Below are 25,821 nucleotides of genomic sequence, written 5' to 3'. Positions count from 1 at the left end.
AAACCCTCTGCAAAATTAATGAAAAAGAGAGAGAGAGAAGAGGCACAAATTAACAACATTAGAAATATAAAAGATATGACTATAGATGCTGCATATATTAAAAAGAAAATATGGTCTTTTGAACAACCTAATGCCAATAAATTGGAAAATTTAGATAAAATTGACAAATCCTAGAAAAATATAACTGACCAAAACTGATTCAAGGGGAAATAAAAATATAATAATTAAAAATATTTTTTATAATAAATAAAATTGTTTTACAATAAATAAAAATATTCAATCAGTAATATGAAATATTCCCACAAAATAATATTTTTTCACAGGTTACTGTGTTTTTAAAAACAATTTTACAGTTTTACTAAGTGCTATCAAACATTCAAGGAATAAATAATCTTGATTTTATAAAAATGATTTCAGAATATATGAGTCTAGCATAATCATAATACCAAACTTGGTAAGAATAGTACAAGAAAAGCGAATTACAGTCTAGTGTCATTTATGAACATGGGTGCAAACATTCTACACAAAAATATTAGCAAACTGAATTCAGCGATGTAGGAATATAATATGTCAGTAAGTTGGATTCATCCCAAAGATGTAAAGTTAAACATTAGAAAATCAATTAATATGATTCACTGCATTAATAAATTAAAGGGAGATAAGAGTTCCCTGACGGTCCAGTGGTTAGGACTCAGTGCTTTCACTGCGGTGGCCCCTGTTCAATCCCTGGTCGGGGACTAGGATCCTGCAAGCCACGTGGCACGGTCAAAAAAAAAAAAAAAAAATTAAAGGGGGAAAAGTATACAATTAATAGTTACAGAAAATGCATTGCTAAAATTCAACATGTGTTCATATATAAACTCTTAGCAACTAGGAAGAATGCTCAATAGGAAGAACCCTCATTAACTTCAAAAAAATCTACAAAAGCACTCCAACAGCAAATATCATAAAAAGTGGAGAAGTATTGAAAATATTCCCTTTAATATCAGGAATAAGACTAGAGGGCTTACCATCTCCATTTCTATTTCATGCTGTAGTAGGAGTCCTAACTAGTTTAATAAAGAAATAAGATTGGAATGCAAGGATCCTAAGAGTCATAGTAACAGAATTAAAAATTGCATAGAAAATCCAAAGGCATCTACAGATAAATTATTAGACTTAATAAGAAAGTTTAGTAAAGTGGCTGGATAAGCAACCAACAAAAACAGCAATGCAACTGAATTTTTATCTATCAGCAATACATTTAAAAAATGAAATAAAAAAATAGTAGCCTCTAAAAATGAGATACCTAGAAATAGATACAAAAAATATATACAAAGCTTTTATGGAAACTATAATAAAAATGTATTGAAAATAGTTAAAAGACCTAAAAATGGATATGGATATGAATACACATACACAGGACACCAGCTTGGGTCTGGGTGTCATCTGGCAATGACAGATTTGATAGCATCCCCAAGCAAGGCCACTGAATACATTAAAGGTGTGCAAAATAAGGACCGCTGGGTTCTTGACTTTCTTCCAGGGAGAAACTTGGACAGCAGAGAGACTCTGTGACCTTTGAGGGGGAAGTTTTGAGAAGTTAAACAACTCATTTATATTGTTGTTTCAGCCTCTGAGCTATGCAAATCCTAAAGCCTTACAGAATATTAGGCAGCATCCTGGCTTTAAAACTGACTGGAGAAAAGTGGCTCTCTCCTTTCTAAGAGAGAAAGAGATGATTGGTCTTGGACAAATAGAAAATGGTTTTGCAAGATATATTTTATGGTAATAACAGACCCCTTAGCTTTATGGTTTGCTATATAACAAGGCTGAATTCCTTGTGACATGCTTCAAAACTTGAAGGCTTAGTCTTTATCTTCAATTACTGTCAGACGAGGCTTCATCAGGCTTCGGGTACTTTGCTTCAAGCCAAGTCATCCACTGGAAAAAAAATCATACTGCAGGAATGAAAAGGGGGCTAGCACAACTACTAATTTAGTGAAATGTGGCCATTGTCACAGAACACAAGCCTGGTTAAAGCGGGCGTGAAAGTCCTCGTGCCCTTGCATCCTTTCCCTATGTAGAATTTATCAGTGTGTTATTATTACCCATTGAAAATCAATGGGAAGAAAGCCAGGAGCCCAAAGCCCATTCAGACTAATCATCTCAGCACGTTTAATCACATGACTGTCAGCCTTCGTGTAATCACAGCCAGCACAGGTGGTAAATGGCATTTCAAAAATGCTGTCAGGTCCTGCCTTTCCCCAGCCTCTGTGGCTCGCTTCCTTCTACAGCTGAGATAATTTGACCCACACCAGCAGGTTCAGCCCCATAGTAGCTTCCAGGAAAAGGACTGCAAATATGCTTACCACTACTTCCTACTTCCCTTTCTGAGACAGACACCATTAATGGGCCATCACCTTCATTTCTGCTAAGCCCAGACAGCTGCAGCCTTAGAATCCCACTTGACTCAGTGTTCCAGGCAGCTCTACCCAATGGCCGAGGATTGGCATGCAGGCAGGAACATATCTGGCTTCCCTACTCTTGGACCAGTTGGGTGTAGGAGACGGTAAAGAGAGCCAACCTAGGACTCTAGCTCCACATGAAGTCACCCATGCTGCTTAGTCTGTCCTTGACTTTGTATTCCTATTCTTAGAGCTGGGCTCTGCTTCATCCATCTATCCATCTATCCACCCATCCATCTATCCAACAAATATTGCCTGAGGGCCTCCTGTAGATCAGATACTATGCTAAACCCAAAAGATACAGTGTTTATATCGTATTTTATGTTTATTGATAATATATATTTATATTATTTACAATAATATATATATTTATATACTTATTTTACATTACATTTATATAGTTATATATTTATATTATAATGGAGCCTTTATTTTAATGGTGGAGATATTATAAACAAACAACCAAACAAATCAGTTAGTAATAAATGCCAAGAAGAAAATTAAAGCAGGAGGTGGGTATACACATCTGTCAAAGGAACTTGAGGTGGGGGAAGTAAATTTAGAAGAAAAATGTTGGTGGGTGGCACGAAAATAGGATGAAATAGGATGGCCAAGGTGCACCCCTCCCAGGTAGCAGCCATGTGTGAGTGCACCTTTGTGGAGTGAAGAAATGGCACAGGAAGATGGCTGGGAAGGAGGGTCCAGGTTGTGCAGGATGATAGGAAATCATTTAATTAATATTCCTCTTAGGTTTCAGATGAGTTTTAGAGAGGCTGCATAACTTGTCTAAGTTGTACTAGTTAAGGTAGAAATGTATTTCTTGCTCACCTGAAATCCAGGGCAGGTGTTCCTGACTGGCCAGGCCTTTCCTCCAGGTAGGGATTCAGAGGCCCTGTCCATCTTAGAGTATTGCCTCTCAATACCAAGGTCACTGCAAGCGGGTGGCAGAATGGAGGACTGGGTGTGGGAAATGTTAAGGTACCAATCCAAACGGCTTCCATTCACGGTGCATTGGCAAGAATGCAGTCCCATGGCCACAACTAACTGCAAAGGACGCGTGCTCAGAAAGAAGAGAGTCAGGTATGGAATCCGCCAGCAGTCTTCTCCAGTTACGTAGTGGCTGGACCAGGATTCAAACCCAGGTCTGTCTGCCAGAGTCAACCTTTCTTATCGCTGCCCTCTTCTGTCCCCCTGATGCGAGCTGTCCTTTCACTCCCATCTGAAGGCCTGCCTCTTGCCCTTGCAGAAAGCCTTCATTCAGCCCCACTGCCTGCCTGTTTTGGAGTGTTGTCTATTTTGAGATGCCTTTTTCCTGTGCTTTGGCTATGCATCCGTGTGCCGACTCCCCTGTTGTCTGGGTCTAGTCTTCCACATGGCGAGGGTCTGCCTGCTACACTGGACCTGCACCCAGAGTCCCTGTGCCCCAGCATCTGCTGCACCCCAATGTGCAAGCTTCTCCAAATATTGTTTGGTTTTGTAGTAATTAAAGGGCTATTCTCAGTGCTAAATGCAGGCGCTATATTTGGAAAATCAGTGGTTTCAGCATACACTACCAGTTGACCATTATGGTTAAAAGAAAGGTATTTTAGGTACTTTTTGCAGAATAAAAGGAGACAACCCTAACATTTACATGAATTAGAAGTCATCAGAACCACTGTATGTGGAGACTCAAGCCTGGAATATATGAGTGAATGGAGTCTCAGAACACAATCACTGCACAGGATCACAGAGGGCCTGAGGCATGGAAGGGGTGTTTTCCGGCACCCTATGCCGTACCCAGAAAGCAGCTCAAAGTATATACATCACTGATGGCAGGCTAGTGCTCTCATCTTTGCATATAAAAGAGAAGACGCAGTAACGCCTAAAACACATTTATAGAGGAGCATGAATGTTCTACTAAATTCACATTTTATGCTATTTTATAGTATGGTTTTATTTTCATAATCTTAGGATAGCACACAGAAGTTTCTTAATACACATTTGATAAATGAAGAATGATTTATAGATGCATGAAGGAATGAAAAGGCAGGATAAAAACGGAAGCTCCCCAGTTCTTAACATTTGTGAGTAGATGAATCTTTGAGCAACAAATACAAAGATTGAGGATTTGTGAAGATGATTGATTACCACAATTTCATAAACCTTATAATAGGGTTAATCTGATGCATGTTACATATGTATCGGAATAGATAATTAGTAAGGTATACATGTTAAGCAGCTCCAAAGGTGGGGCCAGTAGGAGTCCCAGCCCACTCCCTGAGGTCCTCCCTACCTTATGGGATCTGGGGAGCCTGATTCTTCACACTCAGACTAGTGTCTGGGAAGATACTTCACCCAAGGTCTTTTAGAGAATGCCCCACAAAGGAATAGACCTGAGGAAAGAAAAGAGAAGAAAAGAAAAACGGTAAAAAAGGAAAGGACAAGAAAAACAAAAAACCCAAGAAAAGCCAAAGAGAAAAGAAAAACCTTGATTCTCTTAACTCTGGTTCACGTGTGTGCGCGCACACACACACACACACACACACACACACACACACACACCTCTGTTTCCAAGGCACTGGACTACTTCCTGCCCTCATCCTTCCTCCCTGGAATTTCCCCTTTTCCTTGCTGATCCCTGGAATGATCTGTTTAGTTCTATTATGGTGTGAGGACTCCAGGAGGAGAGGCCAGGGCGACAAAACCAAACCGCTCCTTCAAGGGGAGGCTCAGGTGGTCTCGTGCATTTTCATCTCCTCAAGGTGTTCTGTCATAGGTGATCACTTGACTTCAGGTTGTAAGGACCATGAGAAATGAGCAAATAAGACTCAAAGAGGCAGTGGACTTCTTCCCTTTTTCTCTTACTCCACACCTATATGGGAATCTAGTTCTAAGCATCCTTTGAGTCTGTCCTCTCCTCATTATCTTCTTCCTGCCTTGGATCAGGCTCTGGTTGCCTCTTCCTTGGACCACAGCTGGGGTTTGAGCCTATGAACCAAGCATGCATTAGCCTGCTGCTGAGCTGTGAGGGTTCCTTCCCCTCTCTGGGCTCCAGTTCCTACAGCCTTCAAGTGTTGTTGAGGAGATGAAAGAAGATGTGAACCTGCATATCCCCAGAAGGGTCTCTGTCCTCTTCTGTCTCACCCAGCCTCCACACTGATGCCACAGCAATCTCTCTGAAATGCAAATCCAACCACTTTATTTTCCTTCCCACACTTCTCTTGTTTCCCTCTAAACAATAAAGACCAGACTCCTTATCATGGTTTATAAGGCTTTCATGCCAGCTCCCTCTACTTTTCTGACCTAATCTGTCAAGTACTGCTTTGCTTCCAATTTTGTGTACAAAATTACACAAAACTCTCCCTGAACATATGATTTCCCATTAACCCAAGCCTTTTCATGCACCATTACTCCTGCCTGGAATTTCTTCCCCTCTCTTGTCCATTTGGTGAATATCCATCCAGTCATTCTTAAAAACAATTCAAATAGACCGCATTCTGCAGAAACCGTCCAACCTTCGTGCTTGTGGGATCTCTCCTCAGAGGGCTGATCTCCCCAGGCATATGTGCCTGCAACAAAGCGACCATAAGCCTGTGGTGTGTTGTTAGTTCACGTGTCTCTCTCCCAGGCTGGGGGCTCAGTAAGAGTGGCTGCCTGATCGTTCCTTTCTGGGGATCCCTAGCACGTGCTCGGTGCTAACTGATGTTTGTTGAATCACAGGTTTGAGTTGCTTAGGACCACACAGCTGGTTAATGCATAGTGAGGAGAGTGCTGTGTCCTTTCTAATCCGGGTTGATTGTGTCCCCCAAAGAAGATATGTCGAAGTCCTAATTCCCAGTCCCTCAGAACGGGACCTGATTTGGAAGTAAGGATGTTGCAGATGTAATTAGTTAAGATGATGTCACGTTGGATTAGGGTGGGCTCCTCAGCCAATATGACTGGTGTCTTTATGAGAAGAGGAGAAAGGACACAGAGACACACACACAGACACACACAACGTTGCAGGCAGAGACTGAAGCATGCCAAGGGTTCCTAGGAACCACCAGAAGACGGAAGAGGCCATAAAGCTTCCACTTCAAGGGCCTTCACTTATAAGGCCCATTCCAAGGGCACAGGAGGGTCTCCAGATTTGTGTTCACATAATTATAAGTTTTTGTAAAAATTTCAAAATGGTATTTTCACCACAATCAATTAAGAGTACTATCTTTTTCCTCTCCGACTTTGCCTTGGGTCAGGTGACTTTATCATGGCCTGAACTTTTAGGGATGTTGCTAAGAGGAGGTAAACTTGGAGATACACTTAGTTTGGTTTAGTGGCATATAATTCTGTGGTCTTCAGTCACTTGCATGTATAGTGAAGTTATTGCTAGATCTCCTAGTGTAGATGACTTTCTGAAATTCTCCCCCCCACCCCGCTCACTGTGCCAGAGGCTGCCCCATGACACACGTGTGTCCTTCAATGCCCAGTCTTGACACTAGGAGGAAGGTGAAAAGAAACAAGGTTTGAAGTGTATCCAGACGCTAGTCTGTGAAGAAGTCTTTGAATCACCAGATGTGTAAAATTGTAATTGGAGACTTCGCTGCCCATCAACTCTTTGTCAAAAAGGAAGTTCTCTTCTGTCAGAGCTATACTTCGATAATGTAGGGTGTACACCAATAAACACTCCTTACATTTTTTTTTTTTAAAGCTGTGGTTTTCTTTTTTTTTTTGAAGATGTTGGGGGTAGGAGTTTATTAATTAATTTATTTATTTTTGCTGTGTTGGGTCTTCGTTTCTGTGCGAGGGCTTTCTCTAGTTGTGGCAAGCGGGGGCCACTCTTCATTGCGGTGTGCAGGCCTCTCACTATCGCGGCCTCTCTTGTTGCGGAGCACAGGCTCCAGACGCGCAGGCTCAGTAGTTGTGGCTCACGGGCCTAGTTGCTCCGCGGCATGTGGGATCCTCCCAGACCAGGGCTCGAACCCTGGTCCCCTGCATTAGCAGGCAGATTCTCAACCACTGCGCCACCAGGGAAGCCCACTCCTTACATTTTTAAATATTGTAATGGGAGTCTCATAAAGTAGAATTTCATCTGAATTCTTACGTTTGTGGGACCCAATCCTGTAGCAATGCTGTAAATGTTGAGTCCATTCTGAATGCAAAGTCGTGTTTTCTGCATGCATGTCAGATCATGTTTTTGTGAATCTAATATAAATTGTCCTGAGGAAGTCTGGCGATTCCAGATGAAACAGCATGCAAGAAACAGGCTGAAGAAACAAGTGTACCCCTTGAACAAAACTACACATATTCATCTTTGAATCATTGTGTAGCATACGACTAATTTATTGTACAATTATGTAGCTCATTGAAATATAGCAGCCATTTTTTTTGGAAGTAGTGAGTTATTTATTTGTGTATTATACATATGTTTAAGTAAGTTTAATAAGTACCCTTTAAAATGATAATACATATATTTCCCTCTGCCTTCAGATCAAAGCAAGAGGAAGCATCGCTCAGTCAGGAACCCATGTGTTGTCCATTAAACAAGGAGAGAGTAAGTACTTTCAGGATTTCCTATTTTTTCTCTCAAATTGTCAAATCCTAAACATTTTAGCAAGATGAAGCTATTTCTTTTTTTTTTTTAATTGGAGTATAACTGCTTTACAATGGTGTGTTAGTTTCTGCTTCACAACAAAATGAATCAGTTATATATATACATATGTTCCCATATCTCTTCCCGCTTGCGTCTCCCTCCCTCCCACCCTCCCTATCCCACCCCTCTAGGTGGTCACAAACCACTGAGCTGATCTCCCTGTGCTATGCAGCTGCTTCCCACTAGCTATCTACCTTACGTTTGGTAGTGTATACATGTCCATGCCTCTCTCTCACTTTGTCACAGCTTACCCTTCCCCCTCCCCATATCCTCAAGTCCATTCTCTAGTAAGTCTGTGTCTTTATTCCTGTCTTACCCCTAGGATCTTCATGACATTTTTTTCCCCTTAAATTCCATATATATGTGTTAGCATACGGTATTTGTCTCTCTCTTTCTGACTTACTTCACTCTGTATGACAGACTCTAGGTCTATCCACCTCATTACAAATAGCTCAATTTCGTTTCTTTTTATGGCTGAGTAATATTCCATTGTATGTATGTGCCACATCTTCTTTATCCATTCATCCGATGATGGACACTTAGGTTGTTTCCATCTCTGGGCTATTGTAAATAGAGCTGCAATGAACATTTTGGTACATGACTCTTTTTGAATTATGGTTTTCTCAGGGTATATGCCCAGTAGTGGGATTAGCAGCCATTTTAAAGTGCATTTTCTCTGATGAATGTGTCATGAATTCTAAAAGTATTTAAGATTAGCCAAGAAATGTCCTGAAATCCTGCAGCTCTTATGAAAGCAACTAGATTAGAGTTTTCCCAGGTTTGAAAACCTTAAAAATTAATGTCAAATCGCCAGTAAGAACTTGTGAAGCTCAAAGTAACTCTTCTAAACTGTTAACAATAAATAAATTTCTTTTTCTGTTAGAAGAAAGAGTAAATTTTCTATTCTCTCTGTGGAGAAGATTACACAATTGTTATTATATGAAGAGTTAACCAGAGAGTATTGCGCCAGAAACTATTGGGCAAGAAAGTATTACAGAGACGTGCCAGGCAGTTCATTCATAAGAATATTATCTTACATTTATGGATTTTGTAACACTTGTGTTGTTAACTTTGTTATGTTTGTAATTTGTTAAACTTTCTTCTCTCAATCTGAAGAAATAGTCACCTTTGTACCACATTTTATATTTCTCATTTTGTATGATTTTTCTTAAAGAAGTCCCTTCCTCCAAACTTTATGTGTTAAGCCCCATATAACCAGGATCTGCCCCTGCTAACACACAATCATGATTGACATGGTTTATTCATCAAGTTTGGTTGAAAGCCAACTGCACGCAGGGCACTGTGGTAGGAGCTTTAGGGTGCAGAGTTAAAGTGGGAAAAGCCCTCAGCTGGAGTTAGGGGTCCAGGAGTCCAGTTCTAACACTCCCAGAGAAAGCCGTGTGAGATCAGGCAAGTCATTTCCCCTCTTTAAAACTCGATTTCTTAAGTGAGGAGTTTGGATTAAACAAGTTCTAAAGCTCATCTTTGTGGGACAGTTTTCTCTTTTTTAAAATTTATTTTATTGAAGTATAGTTGATTTACAGTGTTGTATTAATTTCTGCTGTACAGCAAAGTGATTCAGTTATACATATATATATGTATATATATATATATACACACACATTCTTTTTCACAGGTTTTTCCATTATGGTTTATCACAGGATATTGAAAATCGTTCCCTGTGCTATACAGTAGGACCTTGTTGTTAATCCATTCTACGTATAATAGCTTGCATCTCACACGACAATTTTCTGAACATGTATTTCAGAGTCAGCCCAACCTTAATATTATTTGTGAATGCTATTTGCCGCCGTCTAGCTGTTTCCGCCCTCTAGGAGTTTATGACCTTGGTGAGCTAAGATTAGCCTTTGGTTTGTTGTGATAGGCAATGTTTGCTGGTAGTTCTTCCTTTGTTTCATAGGTTGGTTTACATCTTGTGCCAAATAAGCCCCATTTCCAGCCGCTGAATTGTTGAGGCTGTGCCAGCACACGTCCTCATGAGGATGCTGTCCCTGTTCCAGCGGGAGGTACCACACCTAGTGGCTAGACTGACGTCTGGGTCTCACCGAAACTCTGGCAAGTCCCGTTCACGGGACCTGTGTCAAGATATACTCCTGCCTGGGCAGCCTGGGGCATGAGTCCATGACTCTGTTTTCATGGACCCTAACTTCTAACAGAGCATTCTATTTGATGTTTCGACTGTGCTGAGGGGATCCCCCAGTACACTGGCTGTGATTCCCGCCACAGGGAAAATGCTTACCGTCACGTGGCATATTGACATGACATCGCTCTGTAGTTCTTTGGTTTGCTAAGGAGCCATCTTCCATACAAATGCCCAAAACAAATTTTCCACCAACCAACTAATGTTTATCCTACGTTAGAAGATTACCAGGGCAGGCTTCAGTTGACATTTCTATTTTTATTTTCATGCCTAAGTTAATTATTGGCCATTTTATTCATTATTCATTTATTGATTTGATTCACATCCCTCCTTCTTCCAACTTAAGGATTTGAGTTGGATTTCTGAACTCAATAGGGAATTCTGGCCACATCAAAACGGCAGTGTTTGAACCTGGCAAGATCATGATTGTATTTGGGTTTGATTTTGGTTTCCAAAGTAACTTAAGAAGGTGTCAACATCCCTTAATAAGGTCAGTTACATAAGGTGGTAATTAGTTTGCGAACAGAATGCCAACATTGATAAAAGGTGCTGCTTTGGTTATTTTTAAAAGTTTCTACTGTGGCACATACCTTTTAAATAAGAACTGTTGTCTGCTATGGCTGTTTTTGAAGATTATATATAAGTCAGTTAAATGATTCATTCACTAGCTCCCTCAATAAATATTTGCTAAGGCACTGGATGAGATGCTGTTGGCCACTTTGCAGAGATGATGCAGTTCTACAGATGGAGGGTTAGTATAAAGAAGATGAAAGTTACAGGTCAACTTGACCCAGAAAAAGAAACCCTGCCTTTGAAGTTCCACCCCAAAGATGGTAAGCTGACAGATGGTGTTGATTCCTGCTGGCTTGGCAGACACTAACAGAGTAATAGAAAAAAATGGCTCAGCCCCAGCATGGTCCTTTTGGGGGCCACGAGACATTGACTCTATTTAATGAAGAAAGTGGTCATTTGGTTGCTGCTGCAGAGGGAGCAGAAAGTAACCAACCATAGGGTTGAGCTACAAAAGCAATAAAACAATAGAACTTGCATGGAGCAGACAGCACAAACTGTATGGTCATATGTCAGTCTGTTTGTTTTTTTTTTTTCTATCACTATATAGATGGGTCAAATTATTAGGATTAATGAAACCATGTGGAAATTGTCCTGGACATGTTACTAATTAATTAATTAAATCACTCCATCATTCAAACATTAATTTTTATTGAGCACTGCACTAGGTCTTTGCTGGGTGTTGAGGAACCAAATATGAATAAACTGTATGGAGGTCAGTATAAGGAGACAGATAACTAAGTCAACACTGCAGAACAGTTTGGAAAGCACAATGACAGAGTACTTGACAAGAACCTAATTCATTCTGGTGAGGGAGGGGTGAACAAAGAACTCTAGGAGAGGAGGCATGGCCAAAACTGTCAGTAACCTACCTAACCACCATTTCCTTCATTCATTCACCACCATTTCCTTCCTTCATTCTTGTCAATAGAACCTGAACTTTGTTCTGTATGAGGCAGAAGGCACTCAGAGTAGAGGGGCTTCTCCACCAGTCACAGATAAACCGTAGTAATCCTTCTCCCTTTGCCAATGATTGGTTTAGGGTGAGCTAGTGACCTGGACCTACTCAATGGGACCAGAAGAGAAGCCTGCTGGGAAAGATTTTCTTCTCTGATAAAAAAGAGAGATGTCCAAGGGGAAGCTCTTATTTTTTTCTGTCTTTGGGTGTGGTTTTGTGTGGATTTGATGTTTGGAGGCAAGGTATACATTTTGAGATCATATGGGGAAAGCCAAGACAAAGAAAAGGCAGCCTAGAGCTCAGCTGCTAAATTAACTAGCTCTGAAATTGCAGGGGAATAATAACCTCTCAATTATACTATAATAAATATCTAGTTTGATATTTTGTTAGTTGAAGCTGAAAACGTACAAGCTGATGCAAAAGTCTTCCTGAAGGAAGTTCTGAGCTGAGTCTTGAAGAGTGTGTAAGACTTAATCAGACAAAGAAGTGGGTGAAGGATGTTCCTGGCAGATAGAGGTATAAAAGGCACTCTTTCGGGGACAGAGAGTAGCGCGCATGTGTGGAACCCAAAGTGCTTAAGCATGGCTATAGCAAGAGATGGGGCTGGAGAGAAATGCAAAACCTTATGTGCCATGAGAAGAAGCTTATAAATGTATCCTAAAATAACCTGGGGACCACTGAAGATTTGCTTAGATTTGCAGTGTACAGAGATGACTCTGGTGGCCACAGAAAGGCAGGTCAGGGTGTTTGGGGTGAAATGGAGAGCATGTAGGATAATCCCTACAAGACCTGGAAGGGGTGGTGGTGAAGGGGATGCAGAGGAGGGGTAGGTTTAGGAGATGTCAGGGAAGCAGACTCCATAGGACTTGAAACCTGATCGAATGTGGTGGGAAGACAGAGGGAGGTGAAAAGGCCAACCCTTGGCTTTCTGGTGAGTGTCTAGGGGGAAAGTGGTTCTTGCCATTGAGATAGGAAATTAACAATTTGGTTCCGAGACTGTGGGAAATAGCTGGTAAGCCTGTTATGGGTTGGGGGTAGCATGGGGATAATAAATTCAACTTGACTGTATTACATTACGAATTTTGAAGACAAACAAGTGGGGATTTCTAGTGAGCAGTTTCATATGTAGGACTGAAGCCAAGTGCTCCCAGGAGAGACCTCACCTGGAGAGATCTGAGGGTCCTCAGCAGAGAGGTGTTGTTGAAACCTTGTGAGTGGATGTACAATGTGTAGAATGGGATGGGAAGGCTGTTTCTAGAGACACTCAAGCTTTAGAAACAAAGAAGAGGAAAAAGTAAGAAAGAGTGGGACAAAGAAGGCAAAGAGACATAAACCAGAGAAACAGAAAAAAGGAGAAAATGGTAAAATGAAAGCACAGGGAAGACTGCTTTCATTGCACCACTGCTCAAGGGCCAGTGAGCTGTCATTTGTGTGATGAATGGACTTATTTTCTTGTTTATGCCTGTCCCTCTGACTACGCTGCAAATACCATTGGGGCAGGGTCCTCATCTCTTTTGCTCAACATTGAATCTCCAGTGATAGACTTATTGCCTGGACTCTAGTAGGTGCTCATTAAATACCTGTTGAATGAATGGGTGGTTTTATTTATTTACCTTGGCATGCTCAGCGGCGATCACTAGGGTGCTCAAAAATATGTCAAAAGAAGTAAGAAGACAGAAGCCTGCCACAAGCAGCATACCACATCCTCTTCTTACATGATTCCTCAATGCTTCAGACCCTAGAAACTGCAAATGAAGACCAGTGACCATTGTGTAGCCCAAACCCCGTTACTGCCTGTGAATTGACCTGGGCAACTCACTGGAGAAGGGAAGGAGAGTTGGAGTGGGAAGTAGCTGTTTGGGAGTGTGAATGATGCAAGGATAATTCCAAATAGTGTGAGAACAATGGCAGTTGCAAATGGGTCTTCCATTAAAAAATATATATATATATTTATTTATTTGGTTGTGCCAGGTCTTAGTTGCGACAGGTGGGCTCCTTAGTTGCGGCTCACGGGCTCCTTAGTTGTGGCATATGAACTCTTAGTTGCGGCATGCATGTGGGATCTAGTTCCCTGACCAGGGACGGATCCCAGGCCCCCTGCATTGGGAGCACGGTGTCTTAACCACTGTGCCACCAGGGAAGTCCCGGGTCTTCCATTTTTTAATGTTAGCTGAACAGGCCGGCTAGCTCATACAGTACAAGTAGCAGAAAGAAGCAGATTAACAAAACCAGTGTCTCTGTTCCCCTTATTGGGCTAGCATGTGTCTTCTTGGGGGTTGTTTGAACTTGTTGGTCTGTCTCCCCTTAATAGAAAGTAAGCTCCATGAGGGCAGGGAATTCTGTCTGTTTCATTCTCTGATGTATCCACAACCCCTAAATCAGCATCTGGCCCACAATAAATATTTACTGAATGAATGAATGAATATTCACATTGTGCTTTGGCTGTTATTCTCAGCCACTGTGGGTTTCCTGCCCTCAACCCTGCAGCAATATCTCTCCCACTCTAGAACTTAATCATCACCTGCTCCGTCATGATGCTGGCTAGGTACAACTTCTTGTGATTCTGGACTCCATAGGGAACAGATTTTGTCTAACTGCTTTCTTGAATTGCCCTTGGTATTATCACAGTCCTGAGCACATAAGAAAGAATGAATTAAATGTTGACTTTATTCATTCAAAAAATATTGGCTGAGCAGGGCTGGTTCCAGGTGCTGTGCTAGGCCCTACTGATAACACGTTAGACAAGATCCAGTTCCTCACCTCACGAGTTTACCAGAGAGGAGACAGACCTAGAGGCAAATAATAACCAAACCAGTGAGAAGTTCTACAGTGGGATCATGGGGCATTTCCCTCTGCCTGGGGGCCAGGGTGTGGGTGGTTGGAAGGTGCATCAGGGAAGGCTCCTCAGAGGAGGTTCTGCTTGAGTTGGGAGATGGGAGGACATGTGGGGTGGCAGGCATGTCTGAGTGAGGAAACGGGGGAGGATGGAAGCGGTGTGAGGAGAAGCGTACTGGGCAGAGAGAAGAGTGTAGACCATAAAAACAAGGAGACTTGAGAAAGTGGGGGTGTGTTCAGGGCTGGGAACGTCTGGCATGACATGGAAAGTAAATCAATGATTGATTATCATCGGAACCTGGGGCTCAAACTTAACTATGGCACCTTAAGGTGGAGAGAGTAGAGTTCTTTCTGCTCCTGGATGGAGGGAACCCCGTCCCAGTGCACAGATCCCACTAAATAATATCTCCACGCTGAAGCGTGGGCTCCGCTTTCTCTGTTCTTTGCAATTAATTACTGTGGTTGATAAGAGCTCATCTTTTTCCACTCTAAATCCTGCGTTTTGTGTCTGATACTGATCTATGTGATCACACTCTTCTCTTAATATTGACCTGGTTTTATGGCATAAGATATACTTTCAAATGATAAAACTTGTTTTCTTTGAGATAAAAAAGGGTTGGAAAAGAAATTGACTATAGTGTTTGTAGAATGAGAAAGAAAATAAACATTTTGGGATAAACATGGACATTTTAAGCCCCAAACTGTGATCTATTAGGAATATTTATATCCAAAGGCAACCCTGTAGACAGCTGTGAGCAGCAAATGTTTGGCCTGCAAATACTAACTGCTTCAAGGAAAACATTCCTCTTTTAAAATAATCAAATTCAAAGGAAAGAGAATTGAAACTAAATCCCACCCCTAATTTGTGTTAAAATTCATGTAGTCAAAATGTATGATTTATAAATGAAATTATCCTTGGCCTCTTGAACTGACATGATTGGCTTCCTCCATGAAACGAAAAAAGAGAAGCAAGAATCATTTCCTCTCTGAGTGGGGCTCCTATTTAATTGGCTGTGGTCTGATTTTTCTGTGAGTAGGAATGGAGAAGAGGTTGCAGGGTAGACCACCAGTCAAGGCACAGCCCCTAGACTCCTCCTCTGTCTTCAAACAGAAGAGACAAAGTAGAAAGTATTTTGACACTTTGTTTTTATTTTTCTGACTTGGCTCAAGTCACTTACCTTTCTTCAGGATGCTGTTTACACCAGAGAAACACAGAGTCTGTAATTCTTGTCAGGGACAAAAAGAAAAAAAAATTCTCCAACTGCTTGACAATGCAGTGGGCTGGAAGTATGCAGACATATGTGGTATGAACTGAATGGCTCCATGAAACTTCCTCTATAACCATAATACAAGTAGTTTCCATTATTCTACCACGGTGCGTTAGAATTCCTATTTGATTCATTCATTTAGGGGAAGATATGTCAATATTTCAGGTTAGTGTCATCAAATGGTGATACCCAACTAGACTGTTAGCTGTTGGATGGCTGTTGATTGAAGCTATTGATGCTTCCTTTAGTATGCCCGCTTGGTTCAAGTACAATCTATACACGTGGTAGGTGTTCAATAAATACATGTGAGAGCCCCAACGTATGACTATGCTAGGCCATCGTCAATCTTAGCACCATATGGTGCATTTATAACGTAATTCTCCAACTAAGAACACTGAAATCTGTGCTTAGCCAGAAGAAGAAAAGTTAGATTGGTTTGGGTACTTTAGAAGATCAGGAGTAAGACAAGGTGCAGTGAGATTCTCAGGGTCCAGGGCACTAGACCTGTATTAGAAATATGTGAGCCACATAAATAATTAAAAATTTTCTAGGGCTTCCCTGGTGGCACAGTGGTTAAGAATCCCCTGCCAATGCAGGGGAAACGGGTTCGAGCCCTGGTCCGGGAAGATCCCACATGCCACGGAGCAACTAAGCCCGTGTGCCACAACTACTGAGCCTGAGCTCTAGAGCCCGTGAACCACAACTACTGAGCCCACGGGCCACAACTACTGAAGCCCGCGCGCCTAGAGACTGTGCTCCGCAACAAGAGAAGCCACCGCAATGAGAAGCCCGCGCACCACAACGCAGAGTAGCCCCTGCTCGCTGCAACTAGAGAAAGCCCATGTGCAGCAATGAAGACCCAATGCAGACAAAAATAAATAAATTAAAAAGAAAATTTCTAGTAGCCACATTGAAAAAGGTAGAGGAAACAGATGAAATTAATTTGAATATATTATATCTAACCAATACATCAAAAATATTATTTCAATATATAATTAAAATAATTAGTGACATACTTTACATATTTTTTCATGCTGTCTTCAAAATCCAGCATGTATTTTAATCTTATCACAAATCTCAGTTCAGATGAGCTACACTTCAAGTGTCTGGTAGCCACCTGTGGTTACCATATTGGACAGTACAGATCTGTGCCTGTTGTCACAGAGGGAGGCAAAGAGGAAGGGGGGGAAACAGGGAGGAGGTACTGCATTTGGGGGAGCCTTGGGGAACCAGGAGCCAGTAGAAAGTGGCCAGAAACAGGAGAATGGGGAGGAGAGTTGGAAAGTAGGAAAGCATAAGAGAAAATATGCTTTGAAAGTTTGCTGGGGCATCTTTGGTACAATGGCTGGAGCAGTTCTGTTCAGGTATGTTTGGCTCAGGCTGGGCCAAAAGGATTCTCAGAGGTTCTTGTAGGTGGGGTTCCTTCACCCCCATGAAAGATGTGTGATTCCTTTGGTGTCTTTCATGAAAGATCATGAAAGATGTGTGATTCCTTTGGTGTCTTTGAAGTGAATTAATCCAATCCCAAGTCTCTTAGTTTAATAATTCATAAGACACCTAAAATGATCAGTTACTTTCTTCTAGAGAAAATTACCATCTTCTAGAGGAACATAATCAAATGTCCATCTTCCAGCACAGGTATCCCTGCCTGGCCAAATTCTATCTCCATCACTCTATATTTAGCATCCTGAAGATCATAATAAAGGCTGTGAGAAAGAGGATAGACAGGATAACTCTCAGTTGCACCTTTTTCAGAATGCCATCCAGTTTATCCAGGGCACTTTTCCGTAATCTGTGAACTTAAACTATGAACCTATGAACTTAAACTCGGTTGGGAGACAACTTTCATAAAGAGGTTACTTATGGCACTCGTTTAACATACTTGGGGTGGGGTGGGCAGGTGGAAGGGAAATCCACATGAAACTGCCACTGCCTTCATTAGAGACTGGACGTTCCTTTCTTGCCAAGTTTAGAAATTTACAGCAGTGACAGCCGCAGTCACCAAGCCTAATTCAAGGTCTATTTCTCTCCCATGAAGCAAATTAAAATTTAGAAACTTTAGGATTGTTTTTCTATTTCTAGATTTTTCTCTTGAGGGTACCTCATACTGAGAGCTAAGAAATCAAAGATTTCTGGATCTTTCCAGCATCCATTGCTCACAGAGAGGTTTTCCATCTTCATCTCACGAATGGGATAATCCAACCTAAGGGGTGTAGTTCCATTAAACCAATATGTAACCTGAGGTCTGCAGCTGACCTACTTTTTCTTGCTTGCCTTCTTTTTAAAAGGTCTCATTTTTCACCGTGCTTTTCTTTGTGTGAATTCCATGGATTTCTTGGGCATTTCTTTCAGGTCATAGGTATTATCTGCATCTTCACTTATGATAACAGTTCCACCTTGAAACTAACCCAGTATTTCTTCTGAATATTTTAGATGGATCCTCACTTCTCAAATCTAAGATTTCTGTAACCACTGCTGCCGCAGTCCCCTGCGTGTGGTTTCTCTGATTGCTCTCATTATGGACTCTCTTCCTGTAGCTGTAAGGGCATGCCTCTCTCAACGGTTTCCTAAACTTGGGATCCCTTTGCAGGTGAGGATGGGGGAGGGGTCGTTCTGGCTGGCTCTGTTAGATTTCATCACTTTTCTTCCTAATCTCTTTATGAGCAGCTGGAGCTGGGTATGTTCCCTGATCTCCTTTATATCCATCTACCTTGTCTCTAAAAACCCAAACCTAAGGAAATCTTTCTCTTCCTCCTGTTTAATCAGCCCATCTGCTTTTGTCTTTCATTCTCTCTCTGCTCCTATTGAGATAATAAGGCAGAAGTGCATTTTGACAGCCAATCCAGTTCCTCCCTGAGTTTCTGAGCAAACCTGCTTCCAGATACGCTGTTTCAGGCTCAGGCCTCCTAAATTGCCGTCTAAGCTTTGGGGCTGATAATAATTTCACTGAGCTTTTGTAGGGGAGGGGCAGTTTCATTTTCCCAAGAAGATGGGATATTCTTTATAAAAACAGTGGCTCCTGTTCCTTCTTTGATGTATTCATTAGTGAAATCTACCATCTTTGGGGAGTGTTAGTGCCCCTGGGATGTAAAGCTAGGGCCAGAATTTACATAATGAACAAATACAGGATAAACTTGAGGTCTGGTGGTTGGGGGTGACTTGAGTCTGTGGATCATCCCCCTACTTCCATACTTCTCTTCCTTGTCCTTGAATGCAGTTCCTAACAATGCAGAAAGGAACAGAACATTGAGTAGTTGATCTAGATTAAGGTCTGGCATGAAACTCACACTGGCGCTCTGCAGCCAGGAAGAACTTAGCTGCCTTTGTAGTTTAAACACCTGGCCTCTAGAAATGTTGAAGAGACATAATCCAAGTAGCAAAAAATTTCCCAAATCCAATGCATAAAAAGCACATATGCTACAGCCAATTTTAGGATTAGTTTTAACTAGATCTAAAACGTTCTATTTTTCCTAGAATGAAATTTATGTCACAGCTATGCCTGCTCAGGCTTGAAGGGCTCTTGCAAGGTCAGATCAAGTTCAGCCTCAAAGGCCATCACAGTCATTGTTTATGGGTAGGAAGAATGAGAAGATTCTGCACCCCCAGTTCCTGCCCCCTGGCAGAGTGCATCCTCTGTGGGAAGGAAGATCAGAATCAGAGATTCCAGCAGTGGCGGACCCCAAACACTCAACTCCTTCTCCTAGACTCACCAATTAGACACAGATCCTCTCCAAAAGGCAGGGAAAATAATCGGGAGGGTCACTCAGCTGGAGTGCCTTCACCTGAAAACCCAAACGCAGGACAGCGGTTCTCAACTTGATCACCTGCAGGGCTTGCTGAAACACAGATCACTGGGTCACCCCCAGAATCTGAGGAGGTCTGGGGTTTTGCCTGAGAATCTGCATTTCTGCCGAGTCCCTAGGTGATGTTGATGTTTCTGGTCCAGGAACCTCACTGAGAACCTCTGATCTATGAGGATGTAGGTCTCCTCCAAGAGGTAGAGCAGTCATTCTTTGCCTGGATGAGCAAACTGCTTGTGGTTTGAGTGACGTGGGGATGGAGATGTGTGAGTGACAGAACGGGGAATGCAGTCCCAATGGCTTTGTTTTCACAACAGACCAGGGAGAGAAGAGGTGACTGACAAGAAGGATTTTTACCATTCTGACACTCAGTCCTTCTTTACAAGGGGCATTGGATTGATCTGTTAATATTATTGGGCTGGCCAAGAAGTTTGTTCGGGTTTTTCCATAACATCTTACAGAAAAACCTGAAGAAACTTTTTGGTCAACCCAATATTATAGAACCATGGTGAGAGGTATTTTTTCATTTCATCAAAGTAAAAAACCCATTATTTCATGAAACTAAAAACATTCATTTGAAAAAAATTGATTTGGTGGTCCCTTAGAAACAGCCTGAAATTGGTGGAAAGCAAAACCTAAACTAAGACTGGTAAACCTTGGGTTGTTTTCCTTCACTCTCAAACAAAACCCCAGCATTTGGAAATCTTTGGGACACATTTTCAATAATTCAATTTCGTTTTATTTCTCATTGTCATCGATCAACATCAGCATTGTCAGAAAGCACTTATTAAACACGATAATTATACTGCACCCAATGCTAGGAGCTGTACAGAGGAAGATACAGCTCTGTACACGGTATGGGCGCTATCCTTTATCAAACTTGGACTATCAGAGATTGGACTAAATGGTCTGGCTTCTTGGTACTCAAAGTATGGCCATGGACCAGCAGCACTGATTAGAACTGCAGAACCTCGGCTCCACCCCAGGCCTCCTGCAAATAAGAATTTGCATTTTCACAGGGGCTTCCCTGGTGGCGCAGTGGTTGAGAGTCTGCCTGCCGATGCAGGGGACACGGGTTCGTGCCCCGGTCTGGGAGGATCCCACATGCCACGGAGCGGCTGGGCCCGTGAGCCATGGCCGCTGAGCCTGCGCGTCCGGAGCCTGTGCTCCGCAGCAGGAGAGGCCGCAACAGTGAGAGGCCTGCGTACTGCAAAAAAAAAAAAAAAAAAGAATTTGCATTTTCACAAGATCACCAGGTGATCAGACACACTGAAACATTCCAGAAGCACTGATCTAGTTATGCCCCCTCCTCCCCATCCTTTATGCAGCTCCCAGAATGCTCTTGGAAGATCTAAGTGCTCCCAGAATGCTCTTGAAAGATCTAAGTCTAAACACTCTTTGCTTAAAATTCTTCAATGATATCCATTCATCTAAAGAATTAAATTTAAATACCATAGCTTTTGGGGAGACAAGGGGTAAATAATAAACATGATTCCAATAGAGGAGTTGTAGGTAGGTAGGAAGGGTTAGTAGCTAGATAGTTTTATGGGTTGAATGGTGTTTTTCTGGCTTTCCATCATTCAGAGAGGCATCAGAGAAGCCCAGCTCAGCCTAACCTTTCACACCCACCCCCCCCAAAAGCAGTGCTTTGAAAAGGGCAAAACCTTGTGTGCCTATGACACTGCCCTTTTCCGTAATGGTGGGTTTATATGTCTGAGATCATTGTGGGACAGGAAGATGTAACCCCCGTGATTGGCAAATCTAGACATACCAACAAGGGGAGGAATTCTGTTTCTACGTGTTAGTAGTTAGGCAGTGGAAGGGGAAGTGTGTGTTGAATTTGAAGGGGTTCATGGAGCAGCAGAAAACCACCAAAGGGCTCCCGGATGAAAACCCTCATTTAGTGAGTGCTCCATGTGCCATACAATGTGCTAAGAGCTTTACTGATACTCCTTCACTTAATTTCCACAACAGCCATTGAAGTAAGTATTAATGATATCCACAGTTAACAGAGGAAAAAAAGTAAGAATTGGAAAGGTTAAGCAACTAACCCATGTTACTTAGCTAATAGGAGGTGAACCTAAGATTAAAATGCAGATCTGATTCTAAAGTCAGTGCTGTCAGTGTGCGTACTACACGGTCTGCCCGTTACAAGGGCAGTCACTGTCCATCCCTGCCTTTTCATTTAAATCCATATTCCTCGGACATGAATCTCAGGAAATTGTTGACTGCCCTTTCCCACAATGCTTCCAGAAAGCGTTTCCTTGAAAGTGATGAAGTGGAAATGGCACCAATGAGTAAGAATGAATGGATGGATGGGGAGTTCCACATGGAGGTGGCAGATGAAACGATGGGTCGTGTCCATAAATCAGCAGATGTGTCATGGTTCTTGGTGACAGACACCCATTTTCCCCACAGCCAAACTGTCTGCTTTGGCTTCTCTGAGCTGCAGTGGAAGCCGAATTGTCTACCACTGAATCAGTGACCCAACAAAAGGGGCTGAAATTATGAAAAAATGAAGCCAAATAAAAATCCACCCCCATGCATTGCTGCAGTGGAAGAAGAGATGTCGCGTGTGTGCTTCTGAATATTTCAGAGATTATCGTTGTCTGGGAATGGAATTCCAATGACTGGAAAGACAGAGGGGTGATTGCCTTAATGCATTGCCGGTAAAGTCTTTTCGTCTTCTTGCCTAGAAATTAATGAAGCTAGGTCAGAAGGAATTGTTGGATGACCTAATGTCTACCATTTAAGCTATAAATAAAGCAGAAGAGGAAGGTCCCCGAAGTCATAAAGGATAGTCTGTTAAGCTACAGAGGGAGATCTAAGGCAGGTTGTCATAAACTTTGATTTTCAACACTGTTACTGATGCAGATGGCCCTGTGGATCTTTTGAAATTTATTGCTTTTTCATGCAAGTTTGAACCAAGCAAATTTGAAATCATGTAATATGAAAATAATAATAAAGCCTCCCTTTAGGTACAACATTTGAGATAATATAAATCCCCTTGATTTGCCACGGTCCCGGCAGCAAATAGATGGCACACTTAAACTGGATTAAAGAGCTATTGACAAAGGTGTGGGCAGGGTGTAGGGAAACCGCAAGCAACAGTACAAATCTTCCCTCCTGACCTGAAGGCACGAGGCGAATAAGCAATTACTGAACCCCTTCTGGGGGTAGCTGGGTGGAGAGGGTCACCTGACAGGAGCTGGGGGCTTTGGTAAAGGGACACAGTTGATCTTCTGTGGCCTGGCAGAGGGTTCTGGGAGTAGATACCCTAACCTCCCTCCTCCATCACCCTGATTTCAGTGGGTGCTGCCCACCGATGGGACCTGCCTGGAAGCCAGAGGGCAAGGAGACTCATTGCTGTAGTCCGTACAGATTGACTTCCTGGGGGGAACAGGATGGAGAAAAATCTGGAGGGCTGCCAAACTAAACAGAAAAATGAGCCAAGAATGATACAATTTCAAACCAGCAGCAGGACAAATTGTAAATAGCGTTTCTGCTGTTGCCACATGGCCATGCCATTTCAGCTGGTAAATAGCACTCACGCCCCCGAGTCCTCCAAACGATCTATCCCTGGTCAGGATTGCTTTTGAATTGTGTGGACTTTGAATTATGAGATGCTTTAGGAAACATGCCTTCCATCAACTCCCGAATTCGTCTCCTTCCCCAAAATAGTACTTTGGTTTGGAGTCTCTTGTAGGAGATTTTAAGCTGCAAATTAATTACCAGGCTATAGAAAGAATTCTGGCTTACCTCCCTTTATGCAGTTTCTGTTTCTTGGAATACCACAAAATTAAGATTTTTCTAAATACAATCCTATTTTTATTTTGAGGCATGGGATACTTCCAGTGCTGTGCAGACTTCTTTTCTCTTTAGAATTGACTGATGCGCTAAGAAGTTAATTTTAAATACAATGAACAGCTGTGTTTTCACAGTCACAGTGGTTGTAGGAACTCTGGCTGCCCGACTATAAGCTCCCTGAGAAGAGGGGCTGTGTCTCATTCAACAACTTACCTCCAGCTTCCAGCATAATGCCTGGTTCTTAGAAAGTGCTCAGTAAATATTTCTTGGATGAATGAACAAAGGTTTTTAAATAATGCATAGATCCATAACTGAACCATACCAACTTCCAACCATATTCCCTAAATATGTGTTATTATGAGCTTTCAGAATCACTATAAATGATATTGTGAAGGTTGACTGGTTTCCTCCCTTCACTGGAATGCTGGGAACCTACAAACTAAGAATTAGCTTCCAAGATTAGTCTTTCTGTTGTGGTTCAGTCATTTTGAGAATTCTCCAAAGTGCAATCGTTGCCAATTAGAAACTTTGCCAACCAAGACCCAAAGAAAGTCATTTATCCTTTCAGATTCCCTGTGAATGCAGAAAACCTGGAATCTCAACCAAACCAAGTGTAAGAGTTGTCGTAGGGTCCATTTTGTGTAGTCATCTGCTTTCCTTAAAAGACGACAAGCCTGCATCTTATGGCCATCCATGTTCAGCACCAAGTAAGTTGGAAGGAGCCTCGGATCCTCTCTAGGATGGTGGGATTTACCTGCTATCGCCTGCTACAAGACAAGGATGAAGTGGGAGGGTCTGGAAGGATCTAGAAAAGCTTTGCCCTGCGATACTGTGCTTTGCTTAGAAAGCCTGCATTCTGGCATCTCTTGACGATGGCTTCATTTGGGGTATTTTTAATCCAGGAGATTAAATCAAGCCATCATTAAGAAGGTAATCCATGCATTTGATTTCCATTAAGAGAGGAACGGATTGTGTTCCTGTCTCTTCTTTGTGTCCTAATTTTCCCCGTACTGAAACCTCCTCTCCTCTGCTTGGTGATACCATGGTAGCTTTTAGTCTCTGGTGGGGCTGTGGGTGTGCAGCTCCCTCTGCAGCCATCGCTGATTCATCTCGTTGACTCATCTGCTGGGGCCTCTGGGCTGGGAGACGGTGATGTCACTGTCCCTCCACCCCCACCCCAGCCTCCGCTTTAATCCTCTGCGCGTTTGCGACAGGCATGTTCAACTGAGGCTGCCCTGGAGTCTGGGAACTCAGTGAGCTTCCCAAATGCCGATGACCCTGGGAAGGGAGCCCTGGGGTGCTCATCGATGCAGGTCTGAACTCCTTCACCCTGCTCACCACGAGGCCATTTATAGATGCAAATAGCTAGGAGGTGACCAAACCGACACATCCAAGGCAGCCAGACATCCAGGAGTCAAGTTCCCCTGCTTGGTCTCTCTGCTTTGAGGTCAATGATTATAAACTATCATTTTGTAGGAATGCTCTTAATTCAGCTGTGTGTAAACCACAGGTCTGTTTCTCAGCAATTATAATTCAGAGCCTTCAGACAACGGTCATCGCTGGTTTGATCTCTCCCCCCCTTTCCATTTCTTTCTTCCTCTCTCTACTTCAACTGCTCCCCTACCTCGCTCCTAACTTAACGGTTTCCAGCTGTGTATCACTTGGCTCTGTTTCCACCCCAGTTTTTTCTATCATATGCAGCTGGACCCCTTCCAGGTCCCAGATGTGCTATTTATTTATGCCGAAGCATCTGGGCCTCGACACAGTCCTGTCACTGCAACGTGGCAAACTTGAGAAAACTCCAACTGGCAGCCAGCTCGCAGGCTGCAGCATCCCGACAAGTCAGGGCGGCGTTTCCATGGAGCGTGAGAAGGCCGGGGGAAGGGATGTGGGGGGCAGTGGGGACCCAGGGGGAGCCAGAAGCTCACACTCCCATGCCATGGCTTTTAGAGGAACCCAGTAACACTACAAGAATAAGGTTTGGTTCCTTTTGAAGCAGGGGCTTTGCTGCAAAATCCAAATACTCATTCTCCTCCATCAGTGAATTGGAAGTGAGGTTACCCAGTTAAAGCAAATGGTCATCGCCCCTAAGTGACAGGGCTGTGAGCACCAAAGATGCGCGCCCAGGATTTGAGGAATTTAGGGCTGCCTGGAAGCAACACTGAATTGGGAGCCAAAAATCCTGGTTCTCGTCTGACTTTCTACTGGATCTCTCTCTGATCTTGGACAAGCCTTTTCATCTGAGTTCCTATTTCCTTTCCCATGAAGTGAGAAGACTGAGTTAAATTGTGGGGTTTTTAAGCTTTTGTTTTAAAAATTCAAAGTAAATCTTAAGTGGAAGCCTTTTCTGTGTGTGTGCTCAATACT

At 42.5% G+C, this 25,821-nt stretch overlaps 1 long non-coding RNA gene across 1 annotated transcript in view; it reads left to right on the top strand.

The window, feature by feature from the left end:
* LOC117203497 (uncharacterized) overlaps window positions 1-25,821 on the top strand; it is a 255,765-nt gene that overhangs the window by 122,189 nt on the left and 107,755 nt on the right. Inside the window, exon 4 of the long non-coding RNA XR_007472500.1 lies at window positions 7,893-7,956. This is a non-coding gene — a long non-coding RNA (uncharacterized LOC117203497). The remainder of the gene's footprint in view (window positions 1-7,892; window positions 7,957-25,821) is intronic.

The sequence above is a fragment of the Orcinus orca genome, chromosome 17 (genome assembly GCF_937001465.1).
Source record: "Orcinus orca chromosome 17, mOrcOrc1.1, whole genome shotgun sequence".
Taxonomy (NCBI): Eukaryota; Metazoa; Chordata; class Mammalia; order Artiodactyla; family Delphinidae; genus Orcinus; species Orcinus orca.
The sequence above is the reverse complement of the archived record's forward strand: the minus strand, read 5'-3'. Positions and strand labels throughout refer to the sequence as shown.